The sequence below is a fragment of the Vicugna pacos genome, chromosome 7 (genome assembly GCF_048564905.1).
Source record: "Vicugna pacos chromosome 7, VicPac4, whole genome shotgun sequence".
In the NCBI taxonomy this organism is placed as follows: Eukaryota; Metazoa; Chordata; class Mammalia; order Artiodactyla; family Camelidae; genus Vicugna; species Vicugna pacos.
In genome coordinates this window covers 3,478,628-3,487,106 of record NC_132993.1, presented here as the reverse complement: position 1 = coordinate 3,487,106, position 8,479 = coordinate 3,478,628, and the positions used below count along the sequence as shown (strand labels likewise).

The following is an 8,479-nucleotide window of genomic DNA, read 5'->3' as shown; positions in this document are numbered from 1 at the left end:
GGTCCTGCCACGTGAGAGAAGAGCCCAGAATTTAGCCCATCCGTGGAATCACCAAAATCAGGCTAACAGAGAATGAGAAGAATAAAAAAAAAATCAGCCTTTCACAACTAGTTGTCTTCCCCAAAGCACTGCTTTCAGTAGCGCAGTGGAAGTTTCTGACCTCCAGCTCTCCGAGAATAAATTTGGATAAATGATTTGTCTTTTAGCATCTTTCCTCTGTGTTTTCTTCAGAAGAGTTTGATGGGTGAGAATGTGTTGTGCTTCTTGTTTTTAACGTGTCAAAGCAAAATGAGTTATTTTTCATCTGATTCACTTGTCTTTGGCTCAAAATTATGCTCATTCAATGTCGAAAAAGAAACATTGAAATGAAGAGCAACTCGGTGATATTTGTATGCGCCATTCTGTGTTATTATTTCTCACTCTCACTAATTCTATATAAGGGATCCTCTGTTTGGCATCAAATCTCAAGCAGCCAAAAACTGACATTAATTTCTCTTTGTAACCTTTCTCCAGTTACTCCGTTTTCGGGAGAGAGTGAGGTTTTGTGAGATAACGTGCAAGAGCATTAGCAACTTCATGATGATGATGTTGTTCCATAAAAACTTGAGGCCGAGGTGCCACACCGGAAGGAGTGGGCTTTATTCAACGGCCAGCGAAAGCGCCTGGAGATAAAAGCTTGCGTTGCAGAGTCTGTCCACCGTCTGGTTGGCCAAGTATTCACTCAAAGTGGCGGAACGTCCTTTTGGGAGCCAGAGCAGGGAGGCGGGCTTCTGGCGGGAAGTGCTCTCACATGAGTTTTTAGCAGGCACCCCAGGAAGACCACAATGGTAAATATACACCAGAACGCTATCTTTCATACTCAGGTAGACACATCCTCACACAAGGAGCCAAATAACTATTAAATACTCTGCAAATTGTTGAGCAAATAAAGGAAGGAAAACACAAAGTCTTACCCCCAAATGTCCATAACAGCATTATTGATAACAGACAAAAAGTGGAAACAACCCAAATGTCCATCCGCTGATGAACGGATAAAAAAATGGACTATTCACACCACGGAATATTATCTAGTCATAAAAACGAATCAAGCCCTGATATACCACAGCATGAATGAGCACCGAAAATGCTACAGTAAGTCTCAAAAAGGCACATATGGTAAGACTCCATTTATATGCAATGTCCAGAACAGGCAAGTCCATAAAGTCAAAAATAAATTTGTGGTTGTCGAGGCCTAGGGGGAGGAGGGACTGGGAGACGACTGCTGATGGGTGCAGGATTTCCTCGTGCGCAGGTGGAAATGTTCCAGAGTTAGACAGTGGTGATGGCCGCACAACTCTGTGGATACACCAAATACCACTGAACTGCACACTTGACAAAGATGAATTTGTCCTATGCGCATTATATACTGGTGAAAGGGTTATCACCTGGCCCCACGTTAGGCACTTCGTTGCTTAGTGACTGGCTCCTGTGCTGAGGACCTGCGCCTGCTAATCCCAACCTGCAACCCCAGCGCCTGGCAAAGCGCCTGCCACACACACACACACACACACACACACACACAAGCCCTCGGTACGTGTTTGTCAAATGAAGATGAGATTGTTGAAGGTTTAACCTCCTCCAAGAATGCTGCGAGGGGAGCAGGGAGGAAGACCCAGGACTTGGGTCTGATACAGTAAACTAAGTTGGGTCCAATAAATTGAGCAACATCCTTAGGCAAACTATCCCTGCAGCTGAGCCAGGCTGTTCTATTTCTCCCACCTCCACTCCTCCTAAACTTACATCTGGAGGAGCTGGGGATGTGCTGGTTATTCCATGACTCCCCCACTCAAATCCATTCTCCACCCTTTCCTTTGGGCCTGGGCCCGGGGAGGGGCTGACTCCGCACACCCTGCGCCTGGGCTGCCCTGCGCTCTGGCTTCCGGTTGGGCTTGGCCGGTGGAGGTCACTGGCAGGGGACAGGGGGCCGGGAGAAGTGATAAGTCTGGGTATTTTGCTCCCATTTTCTCCTTGTTCCCCTGCGTGGATCTTCTGACAGCAGCTGTGTCTACCTCTTCACCTCTCTGGGGGCAGCCCCTCTCCTACGGGGCGCCCATGACACGGTGTCGTCCCCTTCCCCCTTCCGGCCTGGGCTTGGGAACCAGTTCCTGCTCTTGCTGCTCTGAGGGTGACTCAGTGTGTGTGGTCGAGCCCCTTCGTGCGGCTCCTCCCTCTGAAAGAGCCACAGCTGGAGATTCTCTTCAAGTTCCGAGCTTCCTGCACCTTGTTTCGTCCCGGGCCCCAGAGTGGGGCAAGGAGCCCCCGCGTCTTCACGGCACGAGGGAGTGTGTGTGCCTGGCCCACCTCGTCTCTGAGCATCAGTGTCGACAGAGCAGCCCCAGGATGCGCCACTGAACCTCTCCGTCCCCGGCTGTCAGCACGGGCCTCCTCCCTGCTGCTCAGCCTCACTTGGCACTGCCACCGAGTCATGGCTCCGTCTCCCATCCAACCCCACGCTGGATGCGGAGCCATCAACCTAGCCCCTCTTGAAGGTTCACAAAATCTCTGAGGACTCCCCATCTGCCACCATACAAAATCATATTTTCTTTAACATTTACTTTTTTATTTTTTAATCTTAATACTTTTTTTGGTTTGTGGGATTTGGGGGGGCGTAATTAAGTTTATCCATCTATCTATCTATTTATTTTAATGGAGGTACTGGGAATTGAACCCAGGACCTTGTGCATGCTAAGCACACACCTGACCACTGAGCTATACCCTCCCCACCCCAGATTTTGTTTTGCTCTGCCCTCTCCCCACCCCTGAATCCTGTGAGTCTGTCTCCTCTCGGGTTCTCAGATGGACAGCTGAGCAAAGGCTCTTCACAGCTGCAGATACTTTTCAATCCTCTGAGAACAGTGTACGTTTCCAAGTCTTCTGCTGGGTCAGCGAGATCTTGCTTGCTTTCCTGACTTCCTTGTCCTCTGGGGCAGAAAATAAAGGATGTATCCTTCCCGTGCCTACCTGGGCAGGATGGCTCTGGGCCTTACACCTTACTCTGCTTTCCTGAAGCTCCAATCCCACCAGCCTCCTTCCTTTAAGAAATCTTCTCACACAACTGTGTGAGTTGGCACATCCAGCATCTCTAGGGCAGGCTGGAAACTCAGGCCAAGCTTCTTTACTGAAGTCTTGAGAATTTCTTCCTCGGGAAAACTTAGTGTTTGCTTGGAAGGCCGTCTACTGATTGGATGAGGCCCACCCACCTCATGGAGGGTAACCTGCTTTACTCAAAGTCTGCTGACGTTAGTTCAGCTAAGCAGAGAAGCAGACACCAAGATGACACTGGGTTTGCAGGGGGCGGAGGGTGCAGGAGTCGGCGGAGAGCTGGTCTGACACCTGGTAAGGGGAGGGGGAGGAGGACGTCTGGACCCTACGAGCAAAGCTCCAAGGACTGCTTGGCTAGGCTGACGTTGTGTCCTCCAGCCAGAGGCCCCTAAGGAGAATCCCATTTTTTTGCCCAAACCGGCCTGCCTTTTAACCCCCACCGTGCTCAGTATCGGGTGGGAGTGGGTGCGGGAAGTGCGCCTTCAGAGCCGGGGTGGGGGGGGGGGCCAAGAGGGGCACCGCGCGCCTTCAGTCAGTTACGCTCCCCACCGCAGGGGGCGCTGCGCTCTAGGGCGGCCTCTCCTCGCGTTAACACCGCTCCCTCCGCGAGGCTGCAGTCACGGCCGCGCACCCTCCGCGATACACGCGTTGGAGGAATTCCCCACCCAGAGATCGGTCAAGCTTAAGTGGAACCAGAAAATGCCGACCACGAGGAGGCTCCACAAAGACTTTTTCAGTTAAGATTTTTTTCTCAGTTGAAAGTCAAAGAGAAAGTCACTTTCGAATCGATGCTTGTAGCTGTATGTCTGAGGACATCCCAGCTGTGAAGAAAGACCAAAAGGCAAAAGATTTCACACTGTTGGTGTTCTTTTTTATTGGTTAAATCTGTGTGTGAGATACAGAAAGGAGGTGAATATTTTCTTACTCATTTTTTGGAGACGGGTGTTACTTAAGTACACAGATGAAATGAGGAGGAGTTTATTGTCATGGAAGAGGGAGGTGTGTATTTAGATCTAACTCCTGGCCGTGATTTTTCCTCGTCATTGTCTGATCAGCGTAACAAAGTTGTGCAGCTGGGTAATGAGAAGAAATGGACTTGTCAGAAAGTATATTGGGTTTATGCAAATAACAAGTAAATACTCCCTTAGAACTCAAGAGATCTTAGTCTGGGAAGCAGTTATGTAATGGGTTCTAGGCTGCATACATTCATTTGTGTATACTTTCTGGAGCATTTATACAGGTCACAAAATGGTCTAGGATTTTACTGTGATCACTCTTCTGATGAGCATTAGAAACTAAAGCATACAACCTGGAGAGAACATTCAAAATGCCCATATCCTGCCAATATCACAGACATGTCTTCTGGGGTCAGTTGCACTTTGATTTCCTGACCGCCCTTGAGGGGGAAGATGGGTTTGATTGGGACGTATAAAAGCACTCAGCGACGATTGGAGGCCAAGACATCCGTCAAGCCCGATGTGCGTGTGAACTCATGTGTACGCATATGTGTGATGGCGGGGACAAGGGACAGATGGGAGGGGGAGGGCTGGGTATCAGCTCCCCACGGTCTTCGTCAATCAGCCCCTCATTCTTTCACGTAGACAGTTGACATGCTCTTGGCCTTATGTGAAGTCCCAACAGTACTGACACATCTAAACCCGGGATGTCTTAGGGTCACTTGAGAAGAGGTTTCTCAAACAGATAGACTAAGGTGCCCTTGAGATTGTGCTGATGTGATCACTAAACTCAATTTTCCAATCTTCAGGTCCCTGAACCCAGTTACTCGGCGGTACCCAAGATGTCTAGACAATGCTGACATGAGAACCTCGAAAATATATAATCACTGGGAAGTCCAAGCCACGTTTCAGTTGCAAACAACAACTGCAACAACAAAGGGGAAACATGTTCTACCCAGATCATGCGAGAAATGAATGACCTCAAGGAACGCACCCCACTTCTCATCAACTCGCTTTGCCATTTCCACTGGGAAAACTCCCCAGGTGGTTAAATGCCAGCCACCGATGAGAGAGCCTAGGGTCCCCTTGCTGTACTTAGATGCACTTTCCCTTTGTGTAGGTTAAAATGTGGATTTCACACAAAACAGAAAAACAGGGAGGATATTCAATTGTGTGTGCTCTGTAATTATGACCAAGATCACTGTGAAACTGCTCATGGTGCCTGCATGACCATTCTTGCGATGACTGTGGGACCTTTTGCTGAACAGATACACCACTCTCACTCAGTTTGGTTACTGGAGAAAATCTACACTGATTTTTAAGGACGTCAGCTGACATCGTAAATTTTCTATATTAAATACATAGTCATTAGCATCCATTTATGCTGCGTGTGAAGCCTGTCTGTCGTGGTGCCCCATCTCCCTACACGAGTACTAATAAGTTCTCATTAATACTAAAGTTAGAAGGAATTTAACAAACAGTAAGCGTAAAGAACTTGCTTTTCCATATCGTCTACACCAACTCACGTCTATATTTCTCTGTACTTCTGCAGTCATTACGGCTCTTCCGAGAAACACTGAAATAAGTCACATGACTTCAAGACGACTCTTTTTTTAACCTCTTAAATTCATTTTCACCCCCCAGCCCCCACACACGTGCTCTTCCGAGGCTCCCAGAATCCATTTGGCCCCATTTGTCCTCATTGATGAAAACTATGCTGTCTCTCCCAACAGCCTCCTGTGTTTCAAAAGAATCTAAGCAACAGATACTAAGCTTATTATTACTGTACTGAAAGACGGTTATTACTGGAAGAGACCACACTCACCCCGCAGACGCTGAGAAGAACAAACACAGAGGATGCGCGGTTTTCTCTCTCGGCCTGTTGGGCGGTTGACGGCACAGGATCCAACACGGGACCCCAAGGCCTCGGAGCCAGGGCGTCACAAGAGCGAGGAGGAGCGTCTCGCTCTCCCACGTTGAGTCACCCCAAGAAGGAACGTCTACACTGGAGTTTACGTGAACGGAAGACGCACGGTTACCACACTGAGCCACTGACACTTCAGATGGTCGGTCACAGCAGCCATCCTACCCTAATACGTACATTTAAGCCAGGAGGTGGGTTTTGCAGAAAGCAAGCAAGGGAGGAAAGGACAACATCAGAATCTAAAACAACAACTTCACAGTGGGCGCCTGGAGGAAAAGGACTGATGCAGGACACGCTACGCTGGGACGAACGTTTTATTAAAATCGTTGCACACAGTATCCTCGGAAGCCAGCCGCCACGGGGTCGTCGGTTGGGAAGGACGAGAGCCTGATGCGTGGGGTTATTACTGGGTACATTTATCAGGGTGTTACCAGGGAAGTTTAATTTAGATAATTCTCGGTACAGTTACCTGTTCAAAGAACTGAGTGGAGCAAACAGATCTGGAGTCTAAGTGTGATTGAACCGCAGTGTAAAAGAGACTGAACAGTGAAGGGTTTTGACAGTTAAGCCAGAAAACACACAGCTGCTTCCCCAACTTTGCCGGAGCAGAAAGCAGGGCGAGAAATTACTCAGCATCCTACAAGGTCGTAAGCACTCCTCCCCAGGACGTCAGGCGTGGCCAAGGTGGACAAGGGAGAGGAAAGACCTCTCCGGAGGATAGACAGGAAGCCTGGAGGACGCCGGACAAGGGCTGCTCGGGGAGAGCTGGACCAAGGTCTAATCCTGGGGGACTCCCGCCCTCGGGACAGGTAGCCCCCACAGCGCTGCCCTCAGTATCCCCGCATCCCTGGACCAGTGTCTGCCTCGTCCATCCACCCCCACTAAAGCCATAACAATGCCTGAAGACGGCGATATTAAACTCAAAATAAAGAATCATGAAATTTCAGACTCCCTGTGACCCGTGCAAAGGCATCACGTCCCACATGCTGCACTTACCGATGACCAAATGCTCGCGCCAGGCGGGTCTGCACAGCAGCTCTGCTGCATGCTCGTCTCCAAACAAGAGCATCGGATTTGGAAAACGTCTCATCAGAGTCCTGAGAAATTCCCCGAGGAAGGACACTGTGGGGCTGAGGACCTGGAAGAGTAAAGCACAAGTTGTTTGAACGATGAAGGAGAGTCAACACCAGGAGTGTCAAAAAGAAGGGGTAAGATAAAGGGTTTAGGCGTCGGTATTTTCAGAAGCAATTCTCAGTTCGGTCTGACTCCACCCCTGCCCAGGCCACGCCCGTCCCCCAGGGGAGAACGTGGCCCTCGGCGCAGCCTGTTTCTCTCCTGCTTGGGTGTAGATGACTGTGTGTCTGATGCTGTCCCTAGGCATTCGAGATAGGGTTTTAGATTTCTGTGTTGTAGTTTGGTTTAAAACATTTCAATATCGACGTATTTGTGGGTACACGTTAGTTCTGACTTACTCCTAGGAGAGCTTCCAGGGCACCTGAAGTCTCTTCATCGGGAACCACCTCTCTGCAGTGCTTTCTCCCGGGGCCTGCGGCTGCCTTTGGTCTGGAGTAACGGTGATGGTCACGTTGTCAGGCAGAGGCCCTTGGTATGAAAAAACAGAGCTTTGCAACTCTGAATTATTTGTTTCTCTCTCCACAAAAGCTGGCTTTGAAAACTGTTTTCTCACTATGAACAAAACAAGTCAGCCCAGAGACTCTAAAATCCCATTCTGAATGTCAAAAGCTGAACACTGTTTCTTTTTCTCTCTCTCTGCATCTGAAATTTCTTTGAGGCAAATGTATTCCCCTGGCCCAGCAGAGGAGGTTTACAAACCGGATGCAGAAGACAAAGTGCACAGATTTCTTCCAACACGCGCTCCCCCTGGTGCACAGCTGCCGGCCGAGCTTTCCTGTCCTCCGCTGCTTCCGGAGTTAAGCTTCTCGAGTTGGTTTTTCTAATTTCTTGACTTCCAGTTCTGTCTTCATCATGAAATGGCTACCACCAAATGCCACCAGAGGTGACACTGCTCATGGCTAAATCCAGCGTGCACTGTGTCAGCCAGAGTGTGCCCACTTCTGTACAGACAATCCTCAGATCCCAGTGGCTTAAGGCAACGGAAGACCTTTTCGTTTCCTTACAACACAGTCCAGTGGGGGGCAGGGGCTCTGCTCCACCTGCTCAGGGACCCAGGCCCCTTCCGTCTCATGAAGCCACCATCTTCCCTGCTTGCCCTCCAAGGTGTCAACTGAAAAAAAATGCTCAGCATTAAAGTTGAGAATAATGTTTTATTTGTAAGATTTTCTGAGGACTTCAAGCCCAGGAGGCAGGCTCTCAGACAGCTCTGAGGGACTGCCCCGAAGAGGTAAAGGACAAGCCAGGACATACAGGAGTCTTTGCAGCAAAGATGAGGTAGTCAGAACATCAAAAGATGACTGTTAATTTAAGAAAGCCAGACATCTCAGGTTAAGGAATTTTGCACTTTTCTGTGGGCTCATTGAAATCCTTCCTTTGATCTGCA

At 49.2% G+C, this 8,479-nt stretch overlaps 1 long non-coding RNA gene across 1 annotated transcript; it reads left to right on the top strand.

Moving 5' to 3' along the window:
* The first annotated feature begins 3,662 nt into the window (after window positions 1–3,662).
* LOC140697510 (uncharacterized) lies at window positions 3,663–8,247 on the top strand. The gene is made up of 3 exons (XR_012074647.1): window positions 3,663–3,990; window positions 4,847–7,169; window positions 7,440–8,247. It is a non-coding gene; the product is annotated as an uncharacterized lncRNA (long non-coding RNA).
* The last annotated feature ends 232 nt before the right edge of the window (window positions 8,248–8,479 follow it).